This window comes from Aethalodelphis obliquidens, unplaced genomic scaffold, assembly GCF_003676395.1.
Source record: "Aethalodelphis obliquidens isolate GAN/ISIS:26980383/991018 unplaced genomic scaffold, ASM367639v1 scaffold4, whole genome shotgun sequence".
Classification (NCBI taxonomy): Eukaryota; Metazoa; Chordata; class Mammalia; order Artiodactyla; family Delphinidae; genus Aethalodelphis; species Aethalodelphis obliquidens.
The window spans coordinates 81,625,608-81,643,073 of NW_020837948.1; the positions used below are offsets into that span (position 1 = coordinate 81,625,608).

General features: G+C 46.6%; 1 pseudogene; it reads left to right on the forward strand.

Moving 5' to 3' along the window:
- The first annotated feature begins 8,163 nt into the window (after positions 1-8,163).
- On the forward strand, positions 8,164-9,048 carry LOC113617699 (arrestin domain-containing protein 4 pseudogene; annotated as a pseudogene).
- The last annotated feature ends 8,418 nt before the right edge of the window (positions 9,049-17,466 follow it).

Here is a 17,466-nt window from a genome sequence, read left to right on the forward strand (position 1 = left end):
GTGTATTAGTTTCTGCTTTATAACAAAGTGAATCAGTTATACATATACATATATCCCCATATCTCTTCCCTCCTGCGTCTCGCTCCCTCCCCCCTTCCCTATCCCACCCCTCTAGGTGGTCACAAAGCCCCGAGCTGATCTCCTTGTGCTATGCAGCTGCTTCCCACTAAGCTATCTATTTTACATTTGGTAGTGTATATATGTCCATGCCACTCTCTCACTTTGTCCCAGCTTACCCTTCCGCCTCCCCATATGCTCAAGTCCATGCTCTAGTAGGTCTGCATCTTTATTCCCATCTTGCCCCTAGGTTCCTCAGAACCTTTTTTTTTTTTTAGATTCCATATATATGTGTTAGCATACAGTATTTGTTTTTCTCTTTCTGACTTACTTCACTCTGTATGACACTCTCTAGGTCCATCCACCTCACTACAAATAACTCAATTTCGTTTCTTTTTATGGGTGAGTAATATTTCATTGTATATATGTGCCACATCTTCTTTATCCATTCATCTGTTGTTGGACAGTTAGGTTGGTTCCATGTTCTGGCTATTGTAAATAGAGCTGCAATGAACATTGTGGTACATGACTCTTTTTGAATTATGGTTTTATCAGGGTGTATGCCCAGTAGTGTTGCCCCCTGCTTTTGAAGTCCTGACAAGGTAGAAAACTGGATGAGGTTTTTTTTTTTTTTTTTTTGCGGTACGCGGGCCTCTCACTGTTGTGGCCTCTCCCATTGCGGAGCACAGGCTCTAGACGCGCAGGCTCAGCGGCCATGGCTCACGGGCCCAGCCGCTCCGCGGCATGTGGGATCTTCCCGGACCGGGGCATGAACCCGTGTCCCCCGCATTGGCAGGCGGACTCTCAACCACTGCACCACCAGGGAAGTCCGTTGGATGAGTTTTTTTAAAGCTTTATTGAGGTGTAATTGACACCATAATGCATACATATAAAGTGTATAATTTACAGTATATAATTTAAGGTGTACAATTTGTGAAATTATCACCACAATCAAGTTGTCTTGTGCCATTTTGTACTCCCTCCACACTGTCCCCTGCCCCCTCCCCCAGGCTACCACTGACCTGCATCTGTCCATATAGATTAGTTTGAATTTTCTAGATTTAAAAAAAAAAATGGTGTTTTTAAAAATTTATGGATTTGGGCTTATCTGGTGGTGCAGTGGTTAAGAATCCACCTGCCAATGCAGGGAACACGGGTTCGAGCCCTGGTCCGGGAAGATCCCACATGCCACGGAGCAACTAAGCCCGTGCGCCACAACTACTGAGCCTGCGCTCTAGAGCCCATGCTCCGCAACAAGCCACAGCAATGAGAAGCCCGCACACCGCAACGAAGAGTGGCCCCCGCTCCCTGCAACTACAGAAAGCCCGCGCGCAGCAATGAAGACCCAACGCAGCCAAAAATAAATTAATTAAAAAATATATATTTTAAAAATTTATGGATTGGAAAATGAAGCCGTCTCTTTACTTTTTGCACAATTCCTCATCTACCTTTTCCTGCCAAGATCAATTTGTAGGATAATATGGAGTAGCCTTCAGGGAATTAATGAAATTGATGTATGGAAATATGTGAGTTATTAAAGTATTTTTCTCTGGACCCCGAACCCATTTTTCTGTGCTCTTGTATTGTAATGCTGAGCTGGGACTCAGCAAGTCACATTTCCGCTTTGTCACCTAGCTCCAGAGTAGGTTCCCTGTTCGTAAGAAGCTGGAGGGAGACGGCTAGGCTGGAGGAGAGAGAAAGCACTTGCTTCTTCCTGGCTGCTTCCTGAGGATTTCCTGTTGGTTCCCACAAAGCAGCATTTTTCTCTCTAGAGGTGTAGTGAGCCTTTTCAAAGCAACAGCTGAACCCAATCTGCTGTTTTTCCTAACATATAGCTTCATGTTGTCCCCCTGGAAACACCACATCAGCTCACCCTCTCCTCAAAGATCTGGGCCCGAGCCGCACAGCCCCTGTGAGCTCAGAGAAATAGCGGCAGCTCAGTGCTGCCCCTGCCTCTCCAGTCTGGGTTCAGCTCAGCAACACCTGTTCTTTACACTTCAAAGTTTAATAATCCAGTCTCTTGCTTCTGTTTCCCCAGCTGCCCTTGCAGTTGCTATCTCTGTGATATCTTAGATTTCTCTTTTTACTCTTTCAGTTACATAATTGATAGCTTTCTACCTAGTTTCCAATTCTATATTTTAATTTCTGCTCAAATAACTGGTGTGGTTTCTGTCACCTGCCTGGATTCTGAATATTATAGGAATAGACAGATGTGTTTATTTGATGTTCCTTTTAAAGAAAATACACAGAAGAAATTGTATACATAAAGATATGACATAGTGTTTGTAGGGGGTTGAATGGTCGCCTCCCAAAAGCTACGTCCTTGTCTTAATCCCCAGAACCTATGAAATTAACCTTATTTGGGAAAAGTCTTTGCAAATATAATTAAATTAAGGAGCTTGAGATGAGGAGATTGTCCTGGACTCTCCAGGTGGGTCTCAAACCCAATGACTAGTGCCTTTTTAGGAGTGAGGCAGTGAGAGGTTTTGACACAGAGGTGGAAGCAATGGACCATGGTGGCAGAAATTGGAGTAGTGCAGCCACAAGTCAAGGGATGCTGACAGCCACCAGAAGCTGCAGGAGACAAAGAAAGATTTCTCCCCTAGAGCTTTCAGAGGGGGTAATTACTGCTGACACCTTGATTTCAGACTTTTAGCCTCCAGAACTAAGACAGAATAAATTTCTGTTGTTTTAAGTGACCCAGTTAGTAGTAATTTGTTACAGCAGGTGCAGGGAACTAATATAAGCTATAAACTGCCAGGGAGAATTTAAAGTGGTGGAAGCTCAACTTTATGGCTTAGTGGATCTAATAAACCTATGCATAGTCACTTGGTGCCCAGTATTGGATATATTGAGTCATAAGGCCTAAGTGGCAAGTTGGCTATTTCTGCTGCCTTGTCCTCCTTTGGACATGATCCCTCTCTTCCTCTGGGCCCCAGTCAGCATTCAGAGCCTTCTGAGTCACTGACTAAATGGGTTGGAGTACTATTGTCAAGAGTGTCCTATGCTGTCTTCAAAATTGAAAGAGGCCACAAGTGCTGTGCAGCAGAAAAAGCTAACATTTATTTATCTATAATGATTTTGAGCCTCTCTTCACACACTCTTTAGCCAATTTGTATTATATTATTATTTTTAAAAAATATTTATTTATTTATTTTGGCTGCGCCAGGTCTCAGTTGCGGCACGCAGGATCTTCATTGCAGCATGTGGACTTCTTAGTTGCAGCATGCGGACTCTGAGTTGCAGGCGTGCATGTGGGATCTAGTTCCCTGACCAGGGATCGAACCTGGGCCCCCAGCACTGGGAGTGGAGTCTTACCTACTGGACCACCAGGAAAGTCCTTGTATTATACTATTCTTTTGTGAATTGCCTATTCATATCTTCTGAACATTTTCCTTTGGGTTTCCTGCCTTATCATTTAACTTACCGAGGTTATATGTATATAGATGTAATAACTTGTGAATTTTAGACTTTGAAAATTTCTTTTCCTAGTTGTCATCAATCAGTTTTACCCATGTGTCCTTCATGGTATAGAAATACTTCTTTCTATACACTATGTTTGTCATCCCATTTTGGAGAGTGTGCTGTGTCATTATTTCCAGGGCATACAACAATGACATACTTTTAGCAACTGTTGTCCCATTGTTTAATTTTTCTACATAATTCATAAAAGGAAGCTTATACTGAAGCATGATTCTTACCTGGAAGCTTCTCTAATAATTTCTATATTTTCTTACCCTGGAGTTCTTCTATGCTCAAAGCAATCTGTAACTTTAAACTTGAAGGTAAGAATAAATTCCTGATTTTTTTCCTAAAAAATTGTGCTTTCTAAATTTATCTACTTGAAAGTACTAGGTGCAATTATCAACAAAATAGTATTGAGCACATCAATTTAAAAATTGTGGTTTTCACATACCAGTTACCAATGAAAGGAACCTAGTTTCCTTGGAGAAAAGACTGATTGCAGGTCTGGGGCAAGGAAAGTAAAAGCTGCACCTGGGACAATTCATTGCACCAGAAAACAAGGAAACTGTAAGAGACTAGGAGATCATATGCCAGCAAAGAAAAAGAGTGAGATTACAGGGCTATCATTGACCAAAGATAACAACACTTGAATATCAAATAAAATAATGAGTAGAATTTATTTAAACACTCTCTCTGGTCAGGTTCTAGAGGATGCAGGGACGGAGTTAGGCATGCAAATGTTTATTGAAGAGTAATACCTATGAAAGGAAAAAAGAATGAAGGAAAGCTGTCAGATCACTATGCAGATCAGACAGTTTCTGCCAGGCAAAGGGGTAGACTAATTCTAATATGAATGTGCTGGTGTTCTTACGCATCAGGATTCTGTCTGAACGTCAGAGCTTTAGATAATCCAAAGGGAGATGTTGCACACTCAACTATGGGGGCCAAGATACCTCTTTGTTCCTGCCCTGCTATTATAGTCATATATCGTGCAGCTTGCTGGTGACTGATGCCAAGCATCTGCAGACGGACCCCACTCTGGATCTCACCGAAGCGACTTCTTCCTTGTGCACCCACATCACTTGCTTGCGGTGCCCCCCCTCCTCCTTGAATTTCAGCTGTGACTGGGTTCAAACAATTCTGAGCTGGCCTCGACCTCCATCCTCTCAGGCAGAGCTCTTCTATTCTGGGTATCTTTGTGAGAATCTTCACCTCAGCTGTGAGTGTCCTAAATTGCCCCCGTAAACCTTGCAACTAGTTGAGCTTTCAATCACCTGCCATCTTTACTGTCCTGTTGTTTGATTTTTCTGTTTTGTTATTTATCATTTATTATTTTACCATGCTCTTCCCTCCTCCCTGCAGTTAAGCAAACAATAAAAATCTGGTTTTGAAGGGAGGCATCACATTTAGAACGTTTCTTTCTGGTCAGCAAATCAGCTACGGCAATGCTCATGGACTTGGCTGTATTCTGAATGGTCTCTTGACTGCCGCTTCGCTCTCTCACTAGGATGTAAGGACTGAAAGCTGTAGCCAGATTTTCATCTTTTTGTGTGTGGCTCCAATCACAGCACCTGGAACACGGAAGGACATCAAAATGTGCTTCCTAAGTGTTGGGAATGACTGTACTTTATCACAGTAAAATAAATGTCTAGTCAAGGACATCAATAATGTAGCCACTGATGCTTTTGTCAACAGGTTGACACAGATGAAGAAGGATATATTACAATGTAATACACCATGGATATGTTATGTTAAGGAAAAAATCCATTTAGAGGGAAAAAAACCTCCCTTCAAAAGGCAGTGTTTAACATTTGTTCTCATTAAATTATCATTCTATCCATGATGATGATAATAATACTTGAGCACGTTAATTTCTGCCAGGTAATCCTAAATATTCATTTTTATTATTGAATGCATTCATGAAAGCTGCCTTGTTTATTTGCTTTCCATTTCAGAGGTGACAAAAGGAGGCCTAGAGGGAGGAGATAATCTGCTGAGGGTCACTCATCCAGAGACGGGTGGAACTGCCCCTGCACCCAAGCAGTTCAGTTTCTGGAGCTTCTTGTCGTGACTCTGGTCCAAACACAATTTGAAGTTCTTTGAATTGAGCAATTCACTAGGAGAGGACAAAACTGGGAAAGTCAGAAAGTCCAATTTGAGAATTAGGTCACCACCCTTGGCCCTCCTTTACATCACAAACCTTCCTTTGGCATTCCCCCACCCCTGCAAGCATTCCTTTGCTTGGAGATCTGGGTTTCCAAGTCTGTTCCAACACTAGCAGTATGATTTGGGGCCTTCTACACCCCATTGTCCCCCCAAACAGTTTTTTCCCCTTCGGGTGTACTAGTACTTTTCCTTTTCAACCCTAATCCCATCTATCATGAACAGATTTGACCATGAATCATTTTATCCAAGATGATTGGTTTTTGTATTAATATTATCAGGTCTTCTGATGCAATTATCTTGTAGGATTAATGTCACCACCCGAACTCCCCCTATCTGGCCAGGAGGCCAAAAGAGCATAAAAACTCGCGGGCTGGGGGCTTCCGAATCCCAGACACTCGGTATCGCCCGGTGTGAGACCCACGCAATGGTGCAGCCTTTTCCCGACTGTGAGCGCCGGGGCCCCAGACGCCGCCAGCCCCGAGCTCAGCCGACTCTGCGCCCTGGACGCTCCCTTTCTACCCCGCCCCGTGCGAGCTCTCCTGGGAAGGCCCAGACTTCGACTGGGAGATGCTTTCCACTCCCTGCGGCGGGCTTCTGCGCTGGGACCGTTCGCGAAACGGACAGTTTGCTGGAGGCCGAAGCCCTCGCGACGGGACGCAGAACCACCTGCCCCGGACCAGACGCGCGCGACGCACCCGGACCCAGAGGCGCCCCAGGAGAGGCGGCCGCCGGCCCCGCAGCCTCCCTCGGCGGGTGGCACCGCTTCCCGGACGGACGAGCGGAGCCCGAGAACGCTGACGGCGGGGACCCTATGGAGCGTCGCCCGGCTCCTGCCCCCGGGACCCGCCGCACGTCCCAAGGCTGGTGGCAGCGGATCCGACGCTCAGTGGCCCGGAAGACCCAGGGCTGCCAGGAGCCCCGAGATTTGCGCTGAGTCCCTCACTAAGTACAGTCCCATTGGCAGTTTATGAAATGCGTATTACCCTGCAATGTGAAGATCATTGATAAAATCAATGTACAATGTCTTCTGAATTTGTATAACAAGATGAAAGATACATGCTATTGTTTTAATTTCTGTATTTTTTCATTTGTAGGAATGTGAACCTCGTTAAATAAACTTTAAAGAAATGTATGCAAGATGATTGGTGTTTTGCTTTCAACAAAACTGTACAACTGAATTTTACCTGTTTGGGATGAAATTCCTTGCTGACACAGTTTAGGAGCTGCCCATAGTTCCTTGCCAAGTGGGCCTCTACAGGGGGCAGGGAGCCACAAGTTATCCTGCTTCAGTAAAGCAAGCAGGAGAGAAGAGCCAGACAGGGAGTGCCAGCAGGACACAGTCATAGCGTTTAAAATCTCCTCTTGAAAGTGACACTCCATGACATTTGCTATCCTAAGTGACATCTTCTTTTCCTCTGTGAGCTCTATCGCATATGCCCTGCTGTTTAATGGTTTGTTTCAAATAACTGGGCTGGAGAATGGTAAGGAGAAACTCTCATCCTTAGTGACCCTTAGGTGAGACTAGCATGGACTTAGAGAAAAACTTTCCCTCCCTATGGCGGGCAGTGGGCAGGGTGAGGTGTCTCCAGAAGGCTAATGGCAAAGGAACTCTATTACTTGGTCTCAAGCAAAGTCAGCCTTTAAGTCTTGGGAGTGTGATTAGGGTGAGGAAGGAGCCAGATTAAGCATGAAGTCTTTCTCGCAGATAATTTTCCCTCTTGGTCTAGCTAAGGAGCTGCTCTTTGCTCTTTAGTTTCAGGGTTCTTTCAACCCTGCACACTCACTCTACCACTAGGCTCAGCCCCTCACCACGAGACTCCAGATGCCCCAGTCTCTGGGCTACTTCAGTCTCTGGGCTACTTCAATGCCCAGCAGGGATTAGAGAAGCTCCTTGCTCCTGTCCCAGGAGCCCTGTGTTAAAAAGGTTAACACATACAAAAGACATTCAAATGTCTTTATTAGAATGGTTTATTTAATTCGTGATGGAAGGACGTGTGAGAAAGGAAAGATGTAAAACTTCAAGATAAAATATTGAGGGAGAATTTTCATCTTTTAACCGTATGGTCTCATCTAAAAACCATGATGAATATAAAACAACCAGTCTCAAAACATCCTGAAGAGCAAAAGAAAAATGTGAACATTTACATATGTTATTAAGGACATCTAGATTCATTCTTCTAAGATTTCTAAGAGAAAAAGATTGTAATCAGTAAATATAATGTTGACTGTGATGTCCCTGTTGTATTTCTTTTTGTGGTTTTTAGGAACAGAAATGGAATAACTCAAACAGTTTAAGCATAAAATAATTTATTGGGGGATAAAAAAATAACTTGTGGGGCCTCCACCGGGCCCCGCACAGCGGCCGCAGTGGCCCTCGGCGTGCGCGTGGCGCCTGTGATAGCGGCGCCGCTCTGCTCACGACCCCGGCCCCGCGCCGGTGCCGACCTCCTTGGCGCGGCGGCGTCGCCCGGTAGGATGGACGGCGAGGCGGGGTCCGCGGCGGGGGTGGGCTCCGAGGGCCGCTGTGCGAGGACAGGCGCAAGGGCTGCGACTCGAGCGGCGAGGCTGTGGTTGGGCACGTGCTGCTGGAGGTTGCCGAGCCGGTGACCCTGCGCGCGCAGCGCCTGGAGGCCCAGGGCCGCGCCACCGCCGCCTGGGGCCGGAGCGCCGGCGCCGCGGACCCCGCCGCCGCCTCGGGGATGGAGAACCTGACAGTGCGCCTGAGCCTGCGCGAGCCCCCGGCCGGCGACGGCATCGTCTTACTACAGCCTGGAAAACATGAATTCCCATTCAGCTTTCAACGTCCATCGGAACTTTTGGTAACCTCATTCACCTGGAGATATGGAAGTGTTCAGTACTGTGTGAGAACGGTTTGGGAACGACCTGATCAGAAGGTTAAGCGGGAACTCCAGGTCGTCGGTCACATCGATGTCAACCCACCAGCATTACTAACCCCTGTATTGAAAACTCAACAAAAGATGGTTGGCTGTTGATTTTTCACTTCTGGTCCAGTCTCGCTGAGTGCCAAAACTGAAAGAAAGGGATACTGTAATGGAGAAGCTAAATCTATGCAGAAATAGGGAATTGTTCCACTCGTCTGATTGTTCCCAAAGCTGCCATTTTCCAGTCGCAGACGTATGTGGCCAACGTGCGCGGGAACCACATCGCCTCCGGGAGCACCGGCACCTGGAACGGGAAGACCCTCAAGATCTTCAGCACGGGACGCCGTGCTGCATCATCCGAGTGGCTTACTCCTTAGCTGTGTATATTCACATTCCTGCTGCTAAAAAATTGATGCTTGAGCTGCCCTTTAGCTTTGTGTCCTGGCAAGAATCTATCATCTCAGAGTCTCAACTCTGAAACCAGGTAATCCTCTCTAATATGCTAAATTACTAGACATTTGTCAGCCTTGCCTGACGAGTAGAGAGTTTTTTTCCCCAGTGAATGGAAAAGACAAGGACTGGACCTGTCTCCCCAGGGACCTGCCTCTCCTCCCATCCCCCTCCCTAAACACCATCACCAAACCCCTCCCAGCAAGATGCAGTTTTCTCCTTAATCTCGCGAGGCTCCGAGGCAATTTGCAAGGCAAATGAGTGTCTATCTCCACTTATCTGGGCTTGGGTTTCCGATCTCCTGTACTAGACAGACCCTATAAAAGGCACACTCAGCATGGGGCTGAATCATTCGCCCCTTTGCTTAGACCCGCTACGCGTCTGGCCTGGGAGGAGGCTGAAGCCATGGAACCGCACGCGTACTACACCTGGGAAGAGCTGTCCTGGAGGAGGGCGCATCCAGAGCCCCACATGCCAGCGGGCCTCAACCGAGAACAGGCCTGGGCCTGGGCTCTGGATAACTTCCCTGCGCTGAGCCGCCCCTCCTGCCAAAGCCCCCAGTTCTGCGAGGACGCGCACTACTGTGCATGTGGGCTGCCGCGGCGCGCTTGCCCCGGACACGCAGACGGTCGCCAGGCGGAGAGCGGCCGCAAACGCTGGCGAGACCCACAAGCCCAGGAGCCAACGGCTAACCCGGGGTGGAGCGACAGTCCCGTCAAGAAGAGGCCGAAGCCACACACCGCAGGGCACAATCGGGCCTGAACAGCCAGGAGATGCCCGCAGCAGCGGAGGCCGACAGACACGCGGCCAGATGGCCTCCAGGAGCCCAGGACGATCCCCATCCCCTACCCCGAAGCTGCGGAAGCCCTGTGGAGGCTTGAAACCCTGTGGAACTTGGCAAGGAAAGGAGTCGCATTCTTCTGTCCGGCCCACGGCACCCCTTCAACCCATGCCCTGGCCTGGACTTCTCCCCTGGGCCCCGCCTTGCTCTGGGATGAGCCTGGAGGACTCTGTGGGGCAGACCAGTCCTTAGTTGTCCCTCCTTTCCTGGATTACTGACAGCTCTCTCAATTAGAAATCTCTCTTCAGGGGATCCATACTGTCTTAAGGAGCTTTCTTGCAGTTGTACTCAGAATTGTCATGTTTCTTATGTTGATTCCAATTATGAGCAATGATTAAAACTTGCTTCCCTATTCTCTGCCTGTGGATTGATTTGGGTGGGTAGAGTCAGGCCTGGAAGCGGTATAGGGGCTTCTGTGGCTGAAAGGGGATCTGGGACCAGGGCCAGGGCTCCTTAAGATCAAAGAAATGTAAAGTGAAACCGTGACATATAACTTTGACTACCACGGTGGTCTGTATTAATCTTTTCCATTTGTTCTAATATTGCTAAAGTAGTAACTCCCCAAAGCAGCTTTTGAGAAATGAATTTGAAAGGGTCTTTGGAAAGCCAACGTGACAATATGCATTAAGCATTTCAATATGAATACCCTTGGGGACTTCCCTGGTGGTCCAGTGGTTAAGACTCCGAGCTCCCAACGCAGGGGGCCCACAGGTTTGATCTCTGGTCAGGGAACTACATCCCGCATGCCATAACTAAGCCCACTCGCTGCAACTAGAGAAACCTGCACACACCAATCAAGAGCTTGCACACCAAAATGAAGACCCAGTGCAGCCTAAATAAATAAATAAATCTCAAATATATATATATGAATACTCTTGACCCAGAATTCCAGTTCTGCAAGCCAGAAATTGTGGTTAACAGGCGATTTTCCAATATAAGATTTAAAATAAATGATAGTCATAATTGCACAGTTCCAAACTATGCTGCTCTTAGAGGTAGAATGGAAGGCATGACTTTGAAAAGATACCCAGAGGCTGAATGTACCAGGCTGAGCCCTGGACAGGTTGTGACTGTAGCAACTAAGGGTGGTTCTAAGCAAGTTGGAAGGGAAAGCACTAAGGCACAGCCACCCATTAGGCTGAGAGAGGGCAGGGTTTCCAGAGCCTTGCCTATGTAAACGCTCTGCTGCAGTTCCTTCCACAAGTGCCTACCTTGGGAATTTGCAACTGAGACTTAGAATTTGATCATAATATGTACGTCAAGCATCAAGATGCCTCCCAATTTCTTGTTACCTGTCTCAAGTCTATGTGTAAAGGGATTTTCTCATGTCTCTTCCTGGATTGCCATACAGCCACACAGTCCCCACTGCAGTCCACCCGGATATTCCCAGCTCCTCTATAAGAAAACTTTGCATCACTGCTGGTCTTCCCCTGGATGCCAGGACATGGTCACCAATAGCACACTGTTGTCTGGGCGCTGGTTCCAGAAAAAGGGTGCTCTGTTTCAGGATGCATTTCTTCTAGTGCCCATTCTTTAATCCCACCAAGTATCATCACACAAGGTTGAACAGCTGTACCAGTTTTTATCGAAGGATTGGGATAACTGAAGGAAATTACACAGCAGAAGGGAAAAATTTAAACTAAATATTGAATTTTTTTAAAGTTATCATTACTGAGAATACCTTATGACCTACTATAGAAAATGAACCTCTTTAGAATTCGTTTCCTTACAGGGCACGATAATGGTTCCAAGGAGAATCAGAATGTTTACTGACCCTGTGCACTAAACAGTGCCAACCAGGTTTCCCAGACTCTCCAGACCACAGTTCTCCCTTAAAAATTGTGGACCCGTGGCTGTCACCTAATTGTGCTGCTAGGGCTGAGAGATAGCACTGTGGTTTTCCTCTTAGGAGCCTGCGTTTTGTTTCACTTCTTTCTCAAAAGCAAAAAGATTAGCAATAAGAAGACAATCCAGGGCTTCCCTGGTGGTGCAGTGGTTAAGAATCCTCCTGCCAATGCAGGGGACATGGGTTCGAGCCCTAGTCCGGGAAGATCCCACATGCTGCAGAGCACCTAAGCCCGTGTGCCACAACTACTGAGCCTGCGCTCTAGAGCCCAGAGCCACAACTACTGAGCCAGCGTGCTGCAACTATTGACGCCCACACGCCTAGAGCCCATGCTCCGCAACCAGAGAAGCCACCGCAATGAGAAGCCCGCACACCACAACAAAGAGCAGCCCCCACTCGCCACAACTAGAGAAAGCCCGCGCGCAGCAATGAAGACCCAACACAGCTAAAAATAAATAAAATAAAATAAATTTATTTAAAAAAAATAAGAAGACAATCCATAGGCAAGACCTCCTCACCCCAAAACTGGAATCACAACCTGCAGGAAAAGGAACCCATTTTTTGAACCATATAGTTAGGATCCCTGAGAATATTTTCCCCACACTAAGACTGTCCCTGATTCTCTCACCAGAAGGCAATCCCTGCCTATACATGTCCTTGTTAACTCTTCTCACAGATCTATCTATTTTCTTTCATGACACCCTTTTCCCTAACAATAGACCAAAACTTATTTTTGGTATAGGTGGAAAAAGAAATGGACTTATTTTATTCTAAAATCCATCTACTTTATTTCACATCCATTTCAATGATTATTTGTGGAATCTATAAAATACTCTTTCTGCCTTCCCTTCTTGAAATCACCTCATTCCTGTCTTGAGAAAATAGCTACCTGGTAGATATCTTGCTATTTCACATGCCCAATATTGAAGGATGAGTTTGCTCCGTGCTGGTCTATACGGTCAGTGGAACTTTCCTATTTTTGATGCTCAGAAAGGTTGTTTATGAGTGAAACTTTAAAAAAATAGGTGAGACATTGTACTTGACATACGCTTTTCTTCAAAAAATAAAAAGGAAAAAAAAATAGAAGAGTTGGGGAAATTCTACAGATTAAAAGAAGTATTAAGACCTCCCAACTACATGTAATGGGTAGACTTTATCTGAAATCAGTTGTTCCCCCCTTTGTTGGTGACTGGTATTGGTCATCTGCAGTCTGACCGCATTGCTGGTTCTCACTGTAGTGGCTTCTTTCTGCTGCGTGTATAACACAGGCTAGCTGCTCCTAACCTCTGTGGGGAAAACCAAATGTCACTGGTGTTCAAACAACTTTCTGAGAAGGTTCTACACCACCAGGGCCTATTAGCACCATGTTGAGCCTTCAAAGGAAACAGTGTTGTTGTCCTTGCCTTAAACCCGGCCAAGCAGAGCTTTGTGTCTTGAATATCTTTATTAGACTCCCCCAAGTCAGTTACAGTCACTGCATGCTGGTCTAATGAACCCCTTCAACTCACCACTATTGGCTGCCTTGCCCAGAACTTCCAACTCTCTGCCTCTTGCATTGTCTATACTTTCATCTTCTTTAGTTCCTTATTTCTCATTTTTGGTTTTGATTCTCTTCCCTCTTTTCTCTGTTTCCTTATTTCTGTTTTTTTTTTTACAGTTACTGCTTTAAAAAATTAATTAATTAATTAATTTTGGCTGCATTTGGTCTTCGTTGCTGTGTACGGGCTTTCTCTAGTTACGGCAAGCAGGGCCTACTCTTTGTTGTGATGCGTGGGCTTCTCATTGTAATGGCTTCTCTTGTTGCTGAGCACGGGCTCTAGGCGCACGGGCTTCAGTAGTTGTGGCATGTAGGCTCAGTAGCTATGGCTCGTGGGCTCTAGAGCGTGGGCTCTGTAGTTGTGGTGCACCGGCTTAGTTGCTCCACGGCATGTGGGACCTTCCTGGACCAGGGCTCAAACACATGTCCCCTGCATCGGCAGGTGGATTCTTAACCACTGTATCACCATGGAAGTCCCCTTATTTCTCATTTTTATTGATACCATTTCTTTTTACCTCAGCTCATGGAAAACACAGGCTTTGCTGGGAGTCATCTTAAACGTTAGAGTTTTCCTTCCTGTCAGAGAATCAACTTCCATAAGGAAAAAGTTTTAGCTGTGTCCTCATGGTCTCTTAACTGTGACTTTGCTCTCCCCTTAAAATTCAGCTCTGCCAAAGCAGGACCCAGTTCTACAGCTCTGTGCAGCACCATCACAGCAGCTTGCCCATGGCAGGTTGTCAAAACATGCTTGTTAAAAACTCTGAATTTAACTGACTTTGTTACATTGAAGATGAAATACTGATCAAGGAAGTCTAGGCTTAGAGGCACTGACATGTTTGCAAACAGAACGTCTGAAACAGCTCAGGAAGGATGTAAGGGAATACGATTTCACTATAGATCTGACACAAGAAGGAAAAAACAATCCATTCAGATTAAACACACACAAAAAGACAACATTTTGAGTTTGTTATTCATTGATGTTATGTTTAATATCCATGATCATGTCACTAAGAATGACAATGAAAATAATAATAATTGTAATTCAACAACTTATTTTCTGCCTGGGAATATCTAATTACATGACCTTTGTTATTGAATTTAATCATAAAAGTTACCTTGTAAAATGTTAAATTTTAGCTACCAGCCAGGCAAAAACATGAGGATAAGAGAGGTTAGGTAACTAGCTGAGTCATATAGAAATAATAGACAGAACTTGTACCCAAACAGTCTGCATCTAGATCTCTAGACTTTGAGCCCTCCCCTCCTACACGTTGGCTGGAAGTCTGAAGCAATTTTAACTTAGAATTGAAGATCAGACTGTCAGTCTGACCAGCAGTGTGATTTCATGCAAAGATGACCAACTTCTCATTCTGATCATCTGGGTAAAATCTGATGGTACTTTCCAAGCAGAAGGGCTCTGAGAATCAATGGACATACAGTTAACTAAAAGTGTCGGGCACATAGGATACTTTTCATAAAGGAGTAACCTTCCAAAGAGCTCGTCTTGGCAGAGTCGCTGTACCTGTAATTCTTAAAAAAAAAAAAAAAAAAAAAAAAAACCAAACAACAACAAAAATTTAATTCTATCAAATCAACAAAATCGATTCAACTTCGAATAACTCCATCCAAGATGATTGGATTTTCCCCTAATCTCCTCAGGGCCCGCATTCTGAAGCAATTTGAAACCTGAGAAAAACGACACCACCCATCCTAATATCCTCTGGTTGGACAGCTAAAAAGTTGGACGGGAAGGTATAAATTCGCAGGGAAGGGATCCCTGAAAACTTCTCCTCCTCTCAGGGGCTGAAGCGATGGAGCCGAACTTCCCCCGCTGCATGCGCGAGGCCTGGGATTCCGCAGAGGAGTCCCAGGAACCAGAGATGCTGCAAATCTTGAGCTTAGCGGACCCTGAGGAATGGCAGCTCCCTTTCTATCCTACGCTGGGCCAGCTCTCTGGGGACGACGAGGACTTCAATGGGGAACCACTTTCTACCGCCTGCGGGCGTCTGCACCCACACTGCCCGAAACACCGACCCCGAGCGCAGAGCACCTGCATGCTGAGCGCTGGGCCGCCCGCCCCGGACAAGACGCCCACGACCCGCCAGGAGCCACAATCGTCCTCAGGAGGTGGGGCCGCCGCCCACCCGCAAAGCTTCCCTGGGCGGGTCTTGCGGCATCGGGAACCCAACATCTAGAACCCGCGACCTCTGACCGCGGGGACCCTTCCGGAGCATCGCCCTCCTCCTGGCCTGGAGAGACACCACCGGACGTCCCAAGGCTGGTGGCCGCGGACCTACACGCAGTGGCCGGGAAGACCCTAGGCTGCCTCTCCCGCCGCCTTTGGACCCAGGAGCCCTCATCTCCGCTGAGACCCTTCATTGGATGATCCCTTGCGACAGATGTTATTACAATAACACCTCTCCGTTCAGCAATCATGGAAGAATTCGTCTTCAGAGACATTTGTGAAGTTTTCTTTCGCTTACTTAATAAATTATACCAAATTCCAACGCCTTTCTCTCTCTTACTTTGGCTTTTGGGGAAGGACCCGACGCAGGGGCGGGGTGGCCGGTGCCACTTCTCACCAGGGACCCTCAGTCCCCTGATTTGCTGGGCGGGGGGAGGCCGGTGGGGTCTCTTGGGCACACCGGGCGGCCAGGGGTCCAGCATAGGCGTTGCCAAACTGGGTCACACGTGCTGGGCTCCGAGACATCCAGCAAAGAGCGGCCAGCAGCCCTGAGAACTCCACTTTGCCCGACGAACGCTCCTGCGCCCTCGCCCTGGCCCTGGCCCTTCCAGTCCATCTGTGGGGCCGTCCAGTCACCTTCACGTTGCTCCACGGCCCCCAGCGCCTGTCGCCGCTCCAAACGCATCTAGAAGCGTTGGCCTCGGGTAGCGCAGAGCCTCCGTCTCCCTCAGGCACTCTCCTGGGTGTGTCCCTTCTTCCTGCTCGCCCCAAAGCCGACTTCCAGCCCCCTCCTCAGAGCTGACCTGCAGCCAGAGCGCTGGGGCCCCGGACAGGAGAAAACTAGGGGTTGTCTTTTGCGGCGGGGCGTTTCTGCGGCCAGATTCTCGAGTGGTTAGGCTCGCGTCACTTCCTAACTCCAACTTGGCGACTTCCCAAGGCGCCTGACTTCTCATTACCATTCGGAGTTGAACTAGAGTGTCCACCCAGTCCGGGGTTTGAAACGGGGCCTGAGAGAGCAATGGCAGGCAAAGTGTAAGTGCTTAATAAATGTCAATACAATTATACTGAGAATTTCTCAACTGCTGTGATTTTTCTGGGGGCAAAATCCTTCACTGGGATTAATCTCACAGGAGTCTGAATGTGGGGACTCCCTGCCGCGGGAGCAGTTTCCTGGAAACCCTTCACCTCATCGCTCTGGTTTCTGGCATCCCACCCAATCTCACCCTTTCTCTCCTTTCCCTGCCAGGATTCCATGGGCCACCTGTGCAGCCTGGATGCTGTGGCTCAACCAGTATGTAACCCTGGCCGGTCCCCGGGGAATGCAAAAATTATCCTTTTCACCCATCTGTTAGACCACAGGGTGATAGTTTACTTTTTTAGACCCAAACGGAACTTTTCCATTGAGGCCTGAGCATGGGAAATATACAGCTCATAACAAGAGGATGCGATGACATGGGTGTGTGTTGTAGACACTGCTATGTCTTTATTAATGTACTTTAATTTCCTACTTTGTCTTTTATTTCTTAAAGAGTGTATATGAGAAATGAAATCAGTGAGAACTGGAAATAAAGAAATCACTTTTAAGTTTCATCCTCCCTTCTTCAGTAGTCATTTCAAATACTTAATCTCTTAAGCAAATAAATGAAATAGCCCTTGAATTCATGGAAAGACACAATTGTCTATAAGCCCACTTGTCAGGAATCACTAGCAGTATTTGGAGTACAGTTCTACAGTTCCTTTAGCGATTCTAAAATCCAAAATTTTATGCAACCTACAATTTGGTGTGTAAATTTTGGTACAAAACTCATTTGACAGCAAAATATGGCATAGACTGATGTGAGGCCGTAGTGTACTCTATCCAAAGTAGCATGAGTATTCATAGGAATGATTGATTACTGGGACTGTCCTAGACCATGCAGACAGGTACACTCTATCACGCAAGCTCTTATTGTCACTTTATAATTCCTTACATTTTAAATTATAACACACATCTAGACCCCAGTATTTTAATAAATATATTAGAGTATCTTTAATATT